Source organism: Cygnus olor, chromosome 5 (assembly GCF_009769625.2).
Source record: "Cygnus olor isolate bCygOlo1 chromosome 5, bCygOlo1.pri.v2, whole genome shotgun sequence".
In the NCBI taxonomy this organism is placed as follows: Eukaryota; Metazoa; Chordata; class Aves; order Anseriformes; family Anatidae; genus Cygnus; species Cygnus olor.
In genome coordinates this window covers 21,335,665-21,353,869 of record NC_049173.1, presented here as the reverse complement: position 1 = coordinate 21,353,869, position 18,205 = coordinate 21,335,665, and the positions used below count along the sequence as shown (strand labels likewise).

General features: G+C 43.6%; 1 protein-coding gene across 2 annotated transcripts in view; it reads right to left on the bottom strand.

The window, feature by feature from the left end:
• STON2 (stonin 2) overlaps positions 1-17,602 on the bottom strand; it is a 77,009-nt gene extending 59,407 nt beyond the window's left edge. The window contains exon 1 of one of the 2 annotated variants that reach the window (XM_040557289.1): positions 17,427-17,602. The gene's annotated coding sequence lies outside the window, so the exon portion shown is untranslated. Of the gene's footprint in view, positions 1-16,900; positions 17,243-17,426 lie in introns of those variants that run through there. The other variant, XM_040557290.1, reaches the window with a different exon arrangement.
• Positions 17,603-18,205: the final 603 nt, after the last annotated feature.

The following is an 18,205-nucleotide window of genomic DNA, read 5'->3' as shown; positions in this document are numbered from 1 at the left end:
TTTATCTATCACAGGCACAGTACTGTCAAAATGCTGCCACCCTTAAGAGAGGAATGTCACCTGTGACTAGAGGAAGGCTACAGTTGAACAACTCCTTGATTAAAGCTTCCAAGGGTCTTCAAATATCCTCATGTTAAAACAGTCAGTCATCAAAAACAACAATTCCTTACTCAGGGATCTATGTCTCTCAGAAACCCTGTAAGAGAGGTTATCAGGGAATTCCCCCCAGTCCAATGAATTTTGGTTATGGTGCAACGTAGCCTCTATTCCAATGTGTTGTCATGTCCTTGTTCAGTTTGCCACTTATATCTGATCCTTCTCAAGAGCTAGCAATAAGCTGCACGCCACATTATCAATAAAATTTAAGTATCCAGTTCTGGAACTGGGATGGATTGCCCATGACTCTCATCACAGTCTGGGCATGAAAAGATGCCCTCTCAGATAGCTGCACTTTCAACTGTGCCACTTGACTGGAATGTCAGATTTTGAGTTTAAAAAACGTCTTAAATCTTGCCTGGAGTTAAGCACGATTTTGCAGTAGCCCAGCAAACACTTCCACAGAAGCAGCAACTTTATTCAATGGGATGTACCCCACACCAATCTGTGAGTCTGCTAGAGTGGATGGGACACTGCCAAGGACTCTGCCTGTCAGCTAATAGCTGGGAAGGTCAGGCCCAGAGAGAGAAATTCTCCTTTTACAAGCACCCGTGACTGCCTCAGATTTGCAGAACACTTCAAAACTCTCAGAGGACTATTGCCTCCGTCTAGGAAAGAGTGGGAATTCTGTCCCTAATCACCTCAAGTACTGAAGCTCTTGTTGCCATGGTATTTAAGTACTTGAAAATACTAAAACTCAAACTTGGTTATTTTAATGCGCTTTACAAGGCATCTCTGTCTCTCACCCAACTAGCATATACATTTTGTGGTGAAATTTCATGTTGGTGTACAAGAACAGATATTTCACTGAGGCTTCTCCTTACCCTAAACATTGTTTAGGTCCAAAGGACAGAACAATATTTAAATACATTGACTCTTGAAGCATTTTCTGCAGGAAGTAGATTATTCCATAGCTCCAGCATGATTATTCTATTCAGGGCCACAAAGTTATTGGACTGGTAAAGGCCGATCAGCAGATAAGAGCTGCCTTAAAGAGCTAAAAACTTCAAAAGTCTGAAAGTCACACAACAGCCTGACACCTAATAGAGAGAATTCATGGGTCCATACTCATTTTCTGAAGCATTCCAGTTTATGCCCACTGCCTCTTGTCCTGGCACTGGGCACCACTGAAAAGAGCCTGGCTCCATCTTCATTGCACCCTCCCTTCAGTTATGTATAGATATTGATAAGATCTCTCCTTCTCTCCTCTAGGCTGAACAGTCCCAACTCAGCCTCTCCTCACAGGTGAGGTGCCCCAGACCTCTGATCATCTTGGCGGCCCTCTACTGAGTTGTTCCCAGTATGTCCATATCTCTCTTGTGCTGGGGCCCAGAACTGGACACAGCACTCCATGTGTGGCCTCACCAGTGCCGAGTAAAGCAGAAGGACCACCTCTCTTGATGTACTTGCAATACTGTGCCTAACGCAAGCCACGAACACTGTTAGCTTTTTCAGCAGCAATGGCACATTGCTGACTCACGTTCAGCTTGGTGTCCCCCAGGACTTCTAGGGCCTTTTCTGCAGAGCTGCTCCCCAACTGGGTGGCCCCCAGCATATACTGCGGCCTGGGGTTGTTCCTCCCCAGGTTCATTCATGTAGCGTGCAGGCCTTTCCCTGCCTCAGACTGAACTGATTTTGGGTGCTCTTAATAAAAAAACACAAAACTAAGCATAGAGGTGAGCTAAGATAAAAAGAATAAACTGACATTTAGGGTCCCAGGGACTCCAGGTGATGGGAGGAGAGGTTGACCTTGCTATCTTGCTCTCCTCATGAGACCAATTAAGTCATCTTTTCCTAAACAACTGAGTACTGGCCTCTCCTTTCTCCTGGAAAAAACCTGACGGAAGCATGAAATGACAGGAAATGAAAAAAGAAAACAGTTTATTTTGTTTTTAATGCACACAGACGCCAGTAGAGCTTTTTTTTTTTTTTAAATGTCAAGGGAAAAAAAGTCATGAAAGAAGGCAAGAAAATGAACTGTTTCAGCTGTGCAGGTATGTGGGAGAATTATACCTTTTTTTTTTTTTTTTAACCCTACTGGCTTGGGACAAGCATACTTTCTAAATCCACTCAATACCAGGCAGCAAAACTTCAGTCCAGAATAGCTGGCTGGAGTTGGATTTGTTCTGTTTGGTTTTACTCCTAGGTTTTTACCAGGCACCCTCTCATTTCAGCACCACAGAAACCCTCACGTCACAGCATGAGAAACGACTGCCCCTAGCCCCAATTCCAGATCAAGCTGTTGGATGCGGTTCTGGGTCTCCACACGAATGCAGTATATACTGCAGACACGCACCTTACAATAGATAGTAAGAACGAAAAACATCAGGCTACCACGAAGCGCAGCATTAAGTGCATACTCAGATTATACAATTTCCCCACTGATAGAATTTTGTACAGAATTCCGAGTTTGGTGCATAAAGGAGAAGGTTGCAGATGACACCAAGCTGGGGGGAAGTGTTGATCTGCTGGAGGGTAGAAAGGCCCTGCAGAGGGACCTGGACAGGTTGGATTGATGGGCAGAGGCCAATGGGGTGAGGTTCAACATGGCTAAGTGCCGGGTCCTGCACTTTAGCCACAACCCCATGCAGCGCTACAGGCTTGGGGCAGAGTGGCTGGAAAGCTGTGCAGAGGAAAAGGCTCTGGGGGTGTTGATCGATGCTTGCCTGAACATGAGCTGGCAGTGTGCCCAGGTGGCCAAGAAGGCCAACGGCATCCTGGCTTGTACTAGGAATAGTGTAGCCAGCAGGAACAAGGAGGTGATCGTCCCCCTGTACTCTGCTCTGGTGAGGCCGCACCTCGAGTACTGCATTCAGTTTTGGGCCCCTCAGTACAAGAAGGACATCGAGGCCCCGGAACTTGTCCAGAGAAGGGCTACGAAGCTGGTGAAGGGCCTGGAACACAAGTCCTTTGAGGAGCAGCTGAGGGACCTGGGGTTGTTTTAGTCTAGAGAAGAGGAGGCTCAGGGGAGACCTTATCACTCTCTACAACTACCTGAAAGGGAGTTGCAGGGAGCTGGGGGTTGGCCCCTTCTCACAGATAACTAGTGATAGGACTAGAGGGAATGGCCTCAGGTTGCACCAGGCGAGGTTTAGGTTAGAAATTAGGAGACATTTCTTCTCAGGAAGAGTGGTCAGGCATTGGAACGAATTGCCCAAGGAGGCGTTGGACTCACCGTCCCTGGGGGTGTTTAAGGAAAGGTTGGACCTGGTGCTTAGGGACCTGGTTTTGCGGGTAATATTGGTAGTAGGAGGTCGGTTGGTCTGGATGATCTTGGAGGTCTTTTCCGACTTTAATGATTCTATGATTGTGTTGACTTAGCAGGGTTATCACAGCTTTTAGACAAGCAGTCTGGAAGCAAGGAAACACGGTCTAAGAAGATTATTGTGTCAAAGATTTTCAGAGCAGAGGCACTCTGTGGATGCATGTTAGGATGAAAAAAATATACAACATAGAGCATTTTGCACTCTCTCAGCTTTCAGAAGAAAGCTCTAATCCCACCACCTGACCTAAATACTTGTAACAGAATTATGAATAACATGAAGCTAATTCCCATACAGATTACACGTAAAAGATGTAATTTCACCTCAAATTATTTTTACTTCTCTTCGCTTTCCAAAATCATCCCCAGGAAAATGCCCCAAGCCAACCCATTATGAAACAAGGAGCTTCAGCCAGCATGGTACCAATGCCACTATGCATTCAGTTAATAAAATGATACTGCAACTTGCAGAACTACTACAGAGGTACAATTTCTTTAGGGGATCCATTTGACAATACGGACAAATCTGAATCCTTTTCTTAGCAAAACAATCAGCACCCACTACTTAAACAATGCTGAGAACACTCTATAAGATAATTTTAAAGTTTTTCTTCCTATCCCTTAGACTGCCCAAACATCTATAGCTATTCCTAGAGCTATGGATTTTGGAGCCTAGATTGGGAACAGAAGGGTCCTTCTTTACTTTAAGGGAGCTACAGTTAAAGCAAAAGTTTATGCTGTGCAGCTCAAACAAAAGGAGGTAGAAACACATTTCTTGGATCAAAGTATTCCGAGGCCAGCAATACACCTCTGTACGTAAATGGAATTCACGTCAGTTTAGATTTTGTTACTTCTGGATTTGCATTATGTGGATTAAGCTTTTGGTGCAGAATTGGAGAAAAAAAAGTGAACTAATTTATCAGCTTTTTGTCAACAGTTTGTGATTCAAAAATTTGTGAAGGCGTTTGACTACTACATAGTAAATATGACACAAAGCTAGATGTTATATGTGCTGATCCCAATGATCCTTACCATCAATTCCAGTGCAGCGCTTTGACCACAAGATCTCAAAACTCTAACAGGCTTAAATCTCTGCTTCAAGTTTCCCTTTTTTGCTTAACAGTTTCACACTGGGGTATGCAATTCTGAGTGACAAATGGGCGACACTTATTTCCAATTCTCCAAATATCACAGAGCTGGAATAAAACTTAGTGGCTGTGTAATCCTCCTGATGTTTTTATTGATGACTTTACATAATCCCCTTCTAATACTGATGAATGCTCATTTTAAAATGATAGACTGCTTTGATAACTAGAAACCTCTCATTTCTGATCTCTAAATTCAGTTTCTAGCCATTTCTTCTCCTGACAGTTACTTGTCTCTCCTTTTGTATATCTTTGCTATAGCAACAGATAAAAGGAAATATCCTTCTCCATTTCTTTGCTAAGCCAACAATATAATATCTGAGCAAGTTATGTAATTATCTTCTTAATTATCATGAGTCTCATACCCAGCACCTTGTACACTGAGCCTTCACTTTAATTGGAACTTTTACCACTATGTGAATACAAACACTAACAGTAGTAGCAGTTCATGGCACCACTGAGATACTTTAGAATTAGCTACAATTACACGGTATATTTACAGAAACACTATCAGAATAAATTAACTACTCACATAGTGAGACAGCAAACTCAGACATTGATTCTCAGCACATTTCAACTGCATTCAACAGAAACAGCTTAGCACATTTAATCATTTTAAGCACTAAGGATCATTTCTTCAACTGCTTCAAGTTACATACGTATGATGCATACTGCAGCAGGCTTTATCACCACTACCCAGAGCTCACTAGAGTACAGTTAGATGGGTAAACAGAAACAAACAAACGAAATAGAATAAAAACCTGAGATGATTAAACTCAGGTTTTGCTTTGCAAATGTAGTATCTATAGCAAGTTTCATCTAAATTTATAAAGACTAAGTATATTGTCTTACATGGCAGCAGCACTAAAAAATCTTGTGATCCATACATGATACAATTTTTCTTGCTTATACATTCCCGTACAATCCCAAGGACCTGAACAATAACTGGTTACTGTAGTTTGCATTCAGTTATTGTAGGAGACCATGGAAGGGAAAAAAAATAAACAAGTTATGTTACAGGTAGCAGAAAAAGAAAATAAGCCACAGGGACAGCAAAGAAGAAATGACTACAACTTTGGCTGTAACAATCAAGTTTCATAAACTGCATCAAAGTCTCAAGGAAAAATACGTGATTTTATCTTGACCACGTCTGTTTGGCAAACCGCTACAGACAAAACAACTCTAATAGCATGAACTGCAGAATGATTGCTGCCTTGGGCACATTTCCAAATGAGTGAGAGCTCATGTTTTTTCCTCTCAACTTGGCGTGCAACAAGCAGTGACCATCAGCACATCATGACCTGAATAATAAACAAACTCCAAATTGGAAATCTGTTCTCAAGCCTCAAAAGAAAGTTCTAAGTACATCAGGGTGCCACAACAAAAACAAAACCCAGTGAAAAATGACAAGAAAAAAGATACCTGAAAGAAATGCAATGAAATAAAGGAATCAAATTTGAATTTTATTATTACTGAAAAATCATTACACCAACTTCTGTCTAAATGCCTGAGAAAAGATTACCTTATGAATAACCTAGATAATGACTGGAGTAAGTCACGTTTGATTATTCTACATATTTCCTGATACTGACAATCGTATTTTTTCCACGTATAAAGCTCCCCCAGATCATAAATTGCCCTAAGAAAATTTCTGGCACGTTTTAGAACTTGACCCAGTTTTACTTACTCTGGTTCATATGTGCCATTACACGACTTCCACGATTTCAGATTTAGCTTAAGAAGTTCAGTCATTATCTGTGCATATGAGACTCATTATATGAAAGTTCTCAATAGATAAGGAAGAATTAGGGCTCAAAGGGAGCCAAAACAACTCACTTGTGAAACTCCTCCAGCCTCTCTGGAAGCAGCAATGGCTTTGCCCACTACAGATTACTCCTAAGGGAACAGTAATGCGAGCCCTGATAGCACTCCATGCTCAGAGCTTGGCCAAACCCACTTTAGGCCATTACAAGGTAGGTCACTGCCACTGTCCCATGGATTGATGACACAGATAGCAATTTTAGACTGAGATGGAGCGAGGCAGAGTGTGGTACTGAAGGTAACCAAAGCCATCTGGCACAATGGATGACAGAAGAGTGGTGAGGGTCTCTCTGAGCACAAGACCTAGTGCAGCCACACTAACTAACAGCTACACCCAATTACTCCAAAGTGATCTGCCTAAATCCAGACTGCAAGTCAGTTACAGAACCAGTGTCAAAGCTGAGGTGACCTGAAATATCCTTATTTTCCCTTGACCACAAAAACCCAACCACACATACAACCATGCCCCACAAACATACTGCTCAGCTTTGCTGGAAGCTCACATTCAGTGACAGTAAGAAAAGAGAGTCTGTAGGTGACGTGCCGGTAAGAAAGCCATAAGCATCTCCCTCAGGAATACTTGTGCCAAGTCTAGTATCTGAAAGGTCAACAGCTGCTGTTTTCTCTACATCACAATTTATCTGTTGCAGAAGCTTCTCCGGTTTTCAGAGAGGACACCTAAATTTCTCTCCTGCTATCAACACCAGGATATTTAGCCTGTTGAGAAAGCAATGGTCTCTCTCTTTCTCTGACATATACTCATTTTACCTTGTGAAAGGTTAATTTATTCTGCTTTGGGACAGCGAATTTGCAGTAGTCACAACTATTGCTCAACATAACATAGCAGGTTGAGGGAGGGGATTGTCCCCCTCTGCTCTGCCCTTGTGAGGCCCCACTCGGAGTACTGCGTCCAGGTCTGGGGCCCCCAGTACAAGAAGGATGTGGGGCTGTTGGAGCAGGTTCAGAGGAGGGCCATGAAGACATCAGAGGGCTGGAGCACCTCTTCTGTGAAGAAAGGATGAGAGAGCTGGGGCTGTTCAGCCTTGAGAAGAGAAGGCTCCATTGCAGCCTTTCAATACTTAATGGGAGCTTATAAAAAACATGAAGAGCAGTTACTTTTTGCTTGGACAGATAATGATAGGACAAGAGGGGACGGTTTTTAACTAAAAGAGGGGGGATATAGATCAGAGGTTAGGAGGAAATTCTTCACGCAGAGGGTGGTGAGGCACTGGAACAGGCTGCCCAGAGAAGCTGTGGATGCCCCATCCCTGGAGGTGCTCAAGGCCAGGTTGGACGAGGCCCTGGGCAACTTGATCTAGTGGGTGGTGTCTCTGCCTACGGCAGGGGGTTGGAACTTGATCTTTAAGGTCCCTTCCAACTGGAGTTGTTCTATGATTCTACGATAATGCTATTCTAAGAGACATTCTAATCTGTAATATGGGAGGAAAATGGCTTTAAAAACTGGTTTCTTCTTTCAAACCCGATAAAGTGATTCATACAAGGAGCATATTTATCAAAAGAAAGTTCCTACTGAGCACCCTTGTTTGCACATCTGATAGGCACCATCATATGTTGTCTAAATCATGTAGCCAAGCAATGCAGATATATTCCATTTACTAAATCCTCCAAAAGCTATTGTACTTTATTTGCTGCTGTAATGATTATCAAGGTGTGTTTTTTCTTTATTATTTCTCTCTCTTTTTTTTATCTAAGCGAAATTAAAAGCAGTGTTGTACAATTAATCACCCCTGAACCAACTATGTCGCCGCAGCCTGCTATCACTGAAGACAGCTGTCATGAGGTGAGCACAGATCACAAAGCCCTGCCTGTACGTATCCTTCTTCTAAACCGGGACTAATAACAAAAGAAACAGGGAAGTAAGTGATCGTAAGTTTACTGAAATACAGCACTGGACAATAAACATTGTTCTAGTAAACTCGCATCCTGGCTTGCACGAAATGTCAGCCTGTTCAGCCAGATGCTAACATCTTAGCATTGCCTACAGACCTTGCAACAAATTACTGCTGTACCAGTGTTCACTGTGTATCGCCTCCGTCAGTGAAAGGAAAGCCAGGGTAATTCTTCCAACACCTCAGGACTGGTTTCAGTCGAACTGCAACTAAGGTCATGCTGTGGTTTATGCTAGAAATTAGGTGAAAAAAATCTTTTTTAAAAATGGTGGGTATGATTAGTTGCCATCAATCAGTATTAGTTATACTTATTTTGGACTAAGGGAGCATGAAAAAAAAAGTCAAACCCTCAAACACTAGTCACATTCAAGACAAGGCAGAAACCGGATTGTGTAGGCAGAGATGCTTCACTGGAAGCTGAATGCCAACACAGAGGATGGGTATTCATCTAGCTGAGCTGTCAGTATGTACAGAACAGGAGAACAGATTCTGAGTGAGCGAAAAAAAACAGAATCCAACTGTGAAGCAGCAGAAAAACAAGGACCATTGAGGAAGCGATGCAGCCCTGAAAGAAAGCAAAGAAGTTTGCCTGTGCTAAATGCTGGCTGGAAAAGGGGACTAGGAATACTGAGCCAGAAAGCCGTGTTCTGTTCAAGTTTTCTCTATATTTCCACATAATTAACTATATCAGCAAAAAATTTCTATGGAACTATACATCTATATAACATCTTTGATAACTTCAGAGCAGTAGCAACAATACCTCTCAAAGGAATCAAGTTTAAAAAGGGATCTTCACTGTAAGGGAGATACCTTTTGAGGCCTACGTAAAAAAGCAATCTTAAAATGTGAGGCTGTCTTCCAGTTTGAGGAATTCCCTCTTAATAATTTAAAGCCAGACAAAATACAATAATCTGGAAGAGGTATCACAGGAAAGAAGCTTGCCCTGGCAGAAAATTCTTTAGATGATCCAACTGGTCCTTCCTCGTTTCCAATGTCTGGAGAGCCAGCTGAAATTATGCAATTTAGTATGATGCCAGGACACTGCAGTCCTTCAGGGCAACCCACAAATACCATGTTTGTTGTCACTCTCTATTTTAGACACTCTAAATATAGGCCCATTAGACTTGATGGTGCTGATCATTTAGCATGACTACCCCATTTCAAGAGAAAGAAAAGCATCTCTGGAAGAAAAACGTGCATGAGCAAAGGGACCCAGTATTTTATATGCCATTAGAAAAAACTATATACAAAGTATAAACAAAGATCTTGACAAGTTGAATTCATACATGGTACAAAATAGTATGCTTGCATTACTACTGTCTAATACATTTGTGTGCAATTGTATTTGTTTAATAATGGTCAAAACATGAAATAAGAGTGTGTGGTGTATTTACCGTGTAGAACAGAGCATATGAGAAAGCACATTGGTGTCAATAAAACTTGTTTCAGAGGAGAAAAAAAGAACCTGTTTTGGAATATCTCTGTCAGCAGGCCCATACACAGACAGCAGGGTCAATAAGATAGCAATAGAGGTACTACTCATTCCCCAGCATTACTTACTCATCTCCTGGAAGTTCACAGGGGATAGAACACCAAAGGTTTCTTCTCCTCAGGTGCAGAAGGGCAGAGCCTTTTGTTGCATATGAAGTTCAGAATTCCCTGCTTTCAACTACCAATTCTTTGGCATCGTCCGCTTCAGTGAGCAGCAGCTGCTCATCACCCTTATGGTGCTACTCCTCTGAGAGCTAGCTGTGCTGGTGAGACAGCATGCAGCTCCACGCATTCCAGGAAAGGAAGCCAAGATACATTGCCATGTATCCACATGAGGTCATGTACATTCTGCAGGGGTACATGGTGAGAGGTGGACCCCTGTGGCATATGGAGGCAGCAAATCACTTTTTATTTTTTAATTACACTCAGCATTTTGCTGAGGAAGCTACAAGAGGAGCCACTGCAAGCCTGCGTAACAACAGAAGCAACAAGGACCAGTTTCAGCTCATGCTCAACAGCATCAAGTACTGCAGGACTGAGTTAATGCCAACATTATGGTATGGCTTCCGTGAGATGCTCGTCTTTTAATCGGGTACTCATGCCCAGCTGCAAGGCATTCAGGATGGTGACACATGGGCAGTCTTATGCACTGAAATTCATGTAAGCCAGCTCCCAAAGGAATGGCTGATACTAGCCCCTGGTCTCACAGGGGTTGGAATGGCTCCGACAGTCACTGTGCCAAAACACTTGTGGGCCAGCAGTCAGCAGATCATAAAACAGAGTGATCAAGGACGAAAAAAGGGAATAGACAATGGCTACTCACTCATCAGCTAGGGCACTATTGCTCAAGAAAACTGTCAAGAAATGGAATAGCAGGGAGCACTGCATTACAGGCATGCTGACAGAGCCGCGCAGACACCTGGGGGAGAAGGTGGGCTGTGGAGCGAGCTGTTTGCTGGGGGTGCTTCTGCAGTGAGTGACTGCTGCTTCTGTGCCTGGCTATTGCCAGTGGTATACAAGCACTGCAGGTCCATGTACTCATGTGCATGATGCACAAAATATAAAATTACACACATAATTATTCAGAGGTACAGGAAAAAACCTCCAGTTTTCAGAGAAATGGGAATGTCATTTGATCTTTCAAAATTCCACATTTTGAGGATACAGAATACTTCAGTTGCCTAAACCAAATCAATTTATCATTAAATCGTGTGAAGATGAACTGTATTAGGCAACCAGGCACTCTGTATATCTAACAAAGTATGTTTATCTATATTTTCAAATTATGCATGAGGAAACAAAAACATTTACATGAAAGCTGTGTAGCAGGACAAGTGGAGTCATGAACGTATTCAGCTCTCAGCTGGACTTGGCTAATGGAGTATTTTGCCTCCCAAACTTTTAGACAAGAACTTCATTCATGTTACTTTTCTGGGTACTGTTAGACAACATGTATCTCCAAAGGATCTTTAAATAAAGGCACCAGGTCTGATTTACGCTCGACGTGTTTTCTGATATCTCTGTGCTTAAGTAGAGCAACGCAGTTAAAAAAGTAAATATAAAAAAATCCGACACCCCCTCCCTCCCAAACCCCCAGAAGTTTAAGGCAGGCTTACTGTTGTCTTGAAGACTGAATTCTGGTCACAAACACAAAGCAGAAAGAACTTCATGAAGACTTCACTCACTTCACTGAGAAATCACTACAATGCACCACGGACATGGAGATGGCTGCTGGACACTCAGGTAATACACGCCTCTACTAGAATAGGTTTAGAATCTGAATATTTCCCCTTACGACATTCCTATCAGGTAGTGTTAACAGAAGTGATGTATGTTTGACTGCATGGCTGCTGAGCCTGCTCTTGAAATGGAAGTAATACAGTCAGGTTACCCCACCGCCGCACCCAGCCCAACACAGCCTTAAGCAAACACGGCTATTCTGCTCCTCAGCCCATGACAAGTCTCAGCTGCACAGCATGACGATATCTGGAAGTGATATAATACACTTACCAGTCCAAGGTAATGTTAATGCAGCATTACAGCTCTTTCCAGCTCTTGGGAACCTGACTTCAGTAACTTTTTGGCAAAGACCCTCTACCCAGTGTACCAGTTCTGAAAACGGGATGCAGACAAGTAGATTTAAACATATTTGAGATATTTACCTCCCTCTTTCACAGAGGCACAGATCCACAAAGGGACCGAGGCTTTCAGCTGCTGTTACCAGGCCTGGCAGCGACTCCCTGTAGCAGGGCTGTGAACCTGATTCCAGCCCCATTTACACAGAAAAACAAATGCATGTTGTGAACTACTGGAATTCAGCAGAATTAGACGAATTTATTTTTCTTCACGACAAAAAAAAGTCCTGAAAAGAAGGGATTAAAACTTGAAAGTTAGCACCCATTTCAGTGTCACAGGAAAGTTTAATCCAGCTGTTTGGAGCTGCAGCTCCCAAAAGACCATGGCCACCCTCAATTTGTCTTAGCTCCAAGCATTTCCCTATCAACAGCCTGGATTGAATACAGGGAGTATTTGCAATCTTTTCTGGAAAAAGAAAAATAAAAAAGAAGTGAACACTGATATGCTGGTGTCAAACTCTGAGCACACATGTAGTGTGATAAACCAATACAGCTGCCTCCTTTTGGAAATTTGGCCGATTGCATTGTGGAAGTCACAGAGATGAGTTAGTTATGAGGAGGGGAAAAACCTGAATCTGCCCAGCCTATTCTACCACAGTCTATCTCCTTCAGTGACATTTGAGATTCTGGCAGTGCATACCAAAAAAATATGTACCCAGATACCTTCTGAGCTCTTATTCCTCATAATTCCTCCAGAACTATGAATACCTTATAATTTGGAATGATATGCAGGAACACACACCTGATGTTTGCCCCACATATAATTTTTACATATGGGATACAATTTTAGCCAGGCAAGTATTTAAACTTCAGTGAACTGGAAATAATATGGCAAGGATGAGAGAAGCTGGAGCATTTCTGGTGGTAAGTTTCTGTCTTCAAGGAGCAGCTAGTAATTAAACAGCAACTAATCATTAAACTTCATAGGCCAAATTCTTCTCTACAGCTGCTCCACTGAAACCACTTTATTAGAAAAATAAACTGGCCCTGTGCTATGGAGCTTGACCAGCTCAAGCTTCAGTTATGCAGCTAGTAATACTTATTCTCTTCCAAAATGCTTAGTAGGGCTATTTCCATGCGCCTCAATCACCCGCATGACCACAAAACCACCACGCAGTCCTGCAAAATGGTACCTTCTGTTCACGAGAGGCCTCTGCTTTAGACAGCAAAAAAAGAAAATTACTGTATCGCATACTCACCCCCATTTTCAAGAGTAAATTAAAGATAAGTCTTTCATTTCGTCTCTCAGCTGGCAAACCCAAGAGCCCACAGCTTCTATAAATATTCACATCTACAAATGCCAGCTAGAACTTGGCCTAAAAGAGCATAATGAAACAAGAAACAACTCCAAAACCAGATCCTATTACTCCAGCACACCAGGCAGGTCTGCTGCCCGTGGACCACAAGAGCTCTGCTTTGAATCTCTGCTCCCGCATCCGCTGGCTGCTCTTTGAATACGACAACCGTTTTGGATGACTACAGCACCCTCATAGGATCTCGAAGCGTACCAGTCAATTCTATCCCCAGTTTCAAGCCAAAGGGATTGTGCTGAGACATTTAGTTTGGTTACCTTAACAAACGGAGATGAATCACATTTCATTCAACTCCGGACACCCAGAGTTAGACATCTAAGAGTCATCTGATGCTCTGTTTATAGTTAACACAAGGAAGATGACACCCCCAGAGTACCCTTCGTCTGATCTATTTTAGAACAAGATGAATCCCCCTCCAGAAAGCCTAAGGCTACTAACTTAGGCTTGCATGTCTTTTGCACGCCTACATTAGGGCACCTGAAGCTCAGCCAAAAATAATGTTGTACCAATACACAACTTCAGCATGTTTTTCAACATTTTAGGAAATACTTAGTGTCAGAAAAGCACATAAGAAGGATTTGGGGACAGGTGAGGGCAAAAGCTCTTTAATTTATAGTTCCCTTTCAACAGCTGTATAGAACTGATTTTAAGAAATCTACACATCTCAGTAACCTACTTTCTATAAAAGTATATTCTATTAATAAAGCACTGTTTGTTTGTATTGCTTTCCAAGGGACACACATGTTAATTTCATTTCTTACTTTTTTAAAACCATTATGCTTTGATGTTTTTCCCTCATATTTTTGTGTAAATATACATCAAGGATTATGTTAAATAAATAAAAAAGTGTAAACAAGCTGTTCAAGATGATATATCCAAAGCTTATATTAACCTTATCAATAGGAGCAGAGCTGTAGGGTGAAATACTTAGCACTAAGGGACAGCTTTCACATTACTTCTTAGAGGCTTTTACTTCAAATTATCTCCAGTCTGATCCTGTGGATTGAATTTGCATTAGCACTTGGAGTACATTAAATGAGCGCCTGGAGTAATACGTCTTCTGGCTTCGTTTCAGCCAAAGCAAAATCAGTTGATGTACTCTGAGTTGCAAAGTGAAGTGCAGTTAAGCGTGGATTATCGGGACATTCATTTCGAAAGCGTGATCCTGTTGTAACCAACGCATTAATGTAGATGCATCTGCAGTTTTTCAGAAAGGGATGGCACTTTCTCTTTTTTTTTTCCTGTCCAATCTCAGTCTATGAAATTTTACACCCTGAAGTTTTGAAAGTGATAGGATCTTCCACTCAGCTCACTTTATTTGTACATTTAGAAGATGAACAGTGAAAATTGATAGCATAAGTAAATAGGGATTTGTAAACCCCACCTGGGTGTCTATAGATAAGATTGCTCCCTTCAGATGAAATTCTGGCCCTGGTTGAGATTCTGGCAAAACTTTCACCACCTAAGAGGAGCAAAGTTTAAATCCCCCTCTTGACAAACGTCCCTATGTATGAGCTGTAACACTTGTAGCTGTGTTTCCTAGGATTCAGATTCACCGGGTCACAGTTACAGCCATACTGCTGAAGACAACACGTGCTTGTACCAAAGCATACAAAGACAGGCATTCCTTCCTTGAGGTTAAATGGCTGTAAAGTTATTACATCCATTAGCAGAACTCACCGTCCTTTAAGATACTATGCAGCATGGTTATGCAACCAAGAAAACAGAGGACAAAAAACATCTGGTTTTACCATTGAGTACCTTATGGATTTCTTTTTTTAAATAATAAAACTAGCATTTCAGAAAAAATTCCCTGAGAAGTTCCTTCTAAAGGCTGTCCTTTCCTAGCTGACAGCAGAGCAATCCTAAGCGATTGGCTCAGACATATCCAGCTCTTCAACTTGGCAAGATTGGGTTAGAAGATTGCTGCCACCACGTGAATCTTTGTAGGTGTGGATGCCTTCTTTGATGATGATGCTTTCTTCTTCTCTTTTTATTTAAGCTTTTCCATTTTCAAAGAGAAAGCTAACATTGTTGAAAAGCTTCAGAGTGATGCTGAAGGCTTTACTTTCACAGCCTGCCTTTAGGCATAGGGCTTTTCAACAGTTTAGAATTCATTTACTCTGTTCGTTGTCTACTGGTGGAGACCGTGATGCCTGCTTTGCACAAAGCCTCAGCGCAATACATGGGTTAAAGGCTGCAAGAGGAAGCAGGAGCAGAGCTCCAGAGCCGGGGAATCTACGAGCTGTGGTCCTTTAGCGAAAGCCACCTCAGCAACCCCTTACTGACTGGAAAAGTCATCGCTTCTGCAAGAGGGGCAACAGAAGCCTGGTAGAGCAGAACAGCTTGCGAGATTTCTAACATACATCGATACTATTTCTCAGCCTCGTTTCCTGATGCCAGACTTGAGATAGCTGAAAATTAAGGACTCTAAACACGATGTGTTTAGCCCACTCACAATATGGTTTTAACCCACACACAGTCTGGGTTTCTCAACCAGGGAACCGTACCAGCTGCTACTTCTTAACAGGGTAGCTGGCAAGGTAGCACAAACAAGGGCTCCAGAGTGAAAACTGGGCACTACTGAGATGCAGCTGTCACTTTTGCACATCACATCCCTTGGACTTTTACCTAAACCAGCCGCACAACAGAATAGTAATTATGTCACTGATACAATTAGGGATCCAAGGAACTCACACGAAGGAGAAATCTGCAGTTAAAGACCAAGATGTGCTGGCAAGTTCTTAATGATAACTAAAGGTGTGGAACCATAAGAGGCTACAGCTAGTGTGAACTGAGACATGGTGCAACGTGGAAGAGAAATGAAATTTGCCATTTCTCTTCTCGGAAAGTTTAAAGGTCATGTTCTTGATGGCTTTCATATTTTAGAAATAATTTAAAAGCTGCAAGCGTAAGAAGAGCAGCGATCATTACATTTGCCAGCTGCGTTCCTATATGCAGGCAAAACAATACATTAGCTCTTTGATTTGCTCTGTACTGGAGATCTCCAGAGGAGTTACCACGAAATAACTAACGTTTTACAGAAAACCACAAAGATTGCTAGCTGACAAAGTCATGATTATCACAGATCAAATGTAATTCATAACAAATACCACTTTAGGTTATAATCAAGCCTGAAACTTTTGGAGAAGAGATAAGCTAGCTATTTGGAAGCTAAGTGTTTAGGAAAATAACGTGCATTGCATAATCCCATGTAATAGAACCCACTGCAGAAGGGGGTAACTGGTCTTATTGGTGGTAACACAAACCTGATCTACTAACAAATTTGTTTAACTGGAAAATATTAAGGCAAAGTCCAGAGCTCACGTGCATATTACACAAGGTAAATTTCACTCAGCTAGGCAGAGAAAGAAAAATAAGAAACCAGAGTCACACACAACAGTTGGTGAACGTAAGCGTTTTGCAAGCATCCCATGGTTTGCAATTTACTTGCCCAAACTAGTAAGTTTACAAAACACAATTTCGCAGAAGACAAGAATGATTCATAGATGATTCACGGGTACAGAAATGCTGATGTTCGCCAATTTTTTCCTTGAAAAACCCAAAAATGCCTTCAAACCAACACCGTGAACTTACTCTAAGGACAACTGCCATCAGAAAGCCCAAGCAAGCCCTGGAAGAAGCGAGCTGTGAAGCATCACCTGACCTCGTCAGGCTGCCCAGCGTTATTTCTTCATTTGCTTCTCTTTGAAAAGCTACAGTCACACACGCAAGAAGATCGCACCACGGGACAAAAGCTGAGCCTGATGACAGCAAATCAGTCAACGAAATTATTAACAGAAACCAACGGAGCGCAGCGGAGGCACCGAGCAGAAGGGGTATTTCACTCAGGGAAGCGAGGAGCGAAGGGGCCGCGTATCAGCACAAAGCGGCACTCCGCGCGGAAACCTGCTGTCCGTGCCTCCTTACCCTCCGGTTTACACAGGGTACTGGAGGCAGCCCGCAGGAGAGGAGCGGCAGCGCTGCTTTCCACCGCAGCACCCCCCGTGAGGACGCCGGTCGGAGGGCAGCCCGGCTGAGCACGCAGGACCCCGCCGCTGCCCCGGAGGGCCGGGGGCTGCCCGCCCGCCCCCCGCAGCCCTGGGGCAGGGGCTGACAGCCGGGAGCCCGGCGCTCGCCCCCCGGTGAGGGCGGAGCGGGCCCGCGCCCCCCCTCTCCCGGCCTCCCCCTACCTGCGCGGGGCCGCTCTCCGGGGACACTCCGGGGACACGCCGCCGCCGCGGGGCCGGGCTGGGCTCCGCTGGGCTCCGCTCGGCTCGGCCGGCGCAAACAGCGGCGGCGGCGGCCCCCGGCCCGCCCCGGGCCCGGCGTCGGCAGCGCGGGGCCGCCGCCATTGGGCGCTCCCCGGCGGCGCGGGGAGGGGGCGGCGGCGCCGCATTGGGCGGTGAGGCCCCGGCCCGCCCCCGGGGCGGTGGGAGGGCGCTGAGGGGCCCGGCCGCGGAGGACCGGGCGGCGTCAGGGGACGGGACGGGAGCGGGGCTTGGCTCCTCGGCCCCGGCCACCGGCGGTGAAGGCGCCCGGCCGAGGGCAGCCTCCCCTAACGCCCCTGTGAACATAAATAATGCAGAGAGGGAACAGCACTTTAGGAATATATAATAAAAATATAAAAGCAGTCTGTTTCGGGGTGTTCAACAGGAATGCTTGAATATATCAGCACTTGTTTACAACCGGCCCTAGCCATGATTTTTTTATACCAATTTCTACAGAGTAATAGGTGCCTCAAGGCTTATGGCATTAGATGGGTAGATTTCACAGCCCAGGTGTCATCCCCAGCTCCTGCGTTTGTCAGGATTAATAAAATTGCAATGCCTATGAAACAGATTTTTTTTAAGGGTTGAGGTGTAGTACTACAGGCCTAATGATACAAATCTAATGTATTCACTTTATTTCTGTCTTTAAAGATTCCAGATTTCAATGTGCATATGCAAACAGCTGTATGGAGGCTTTCATT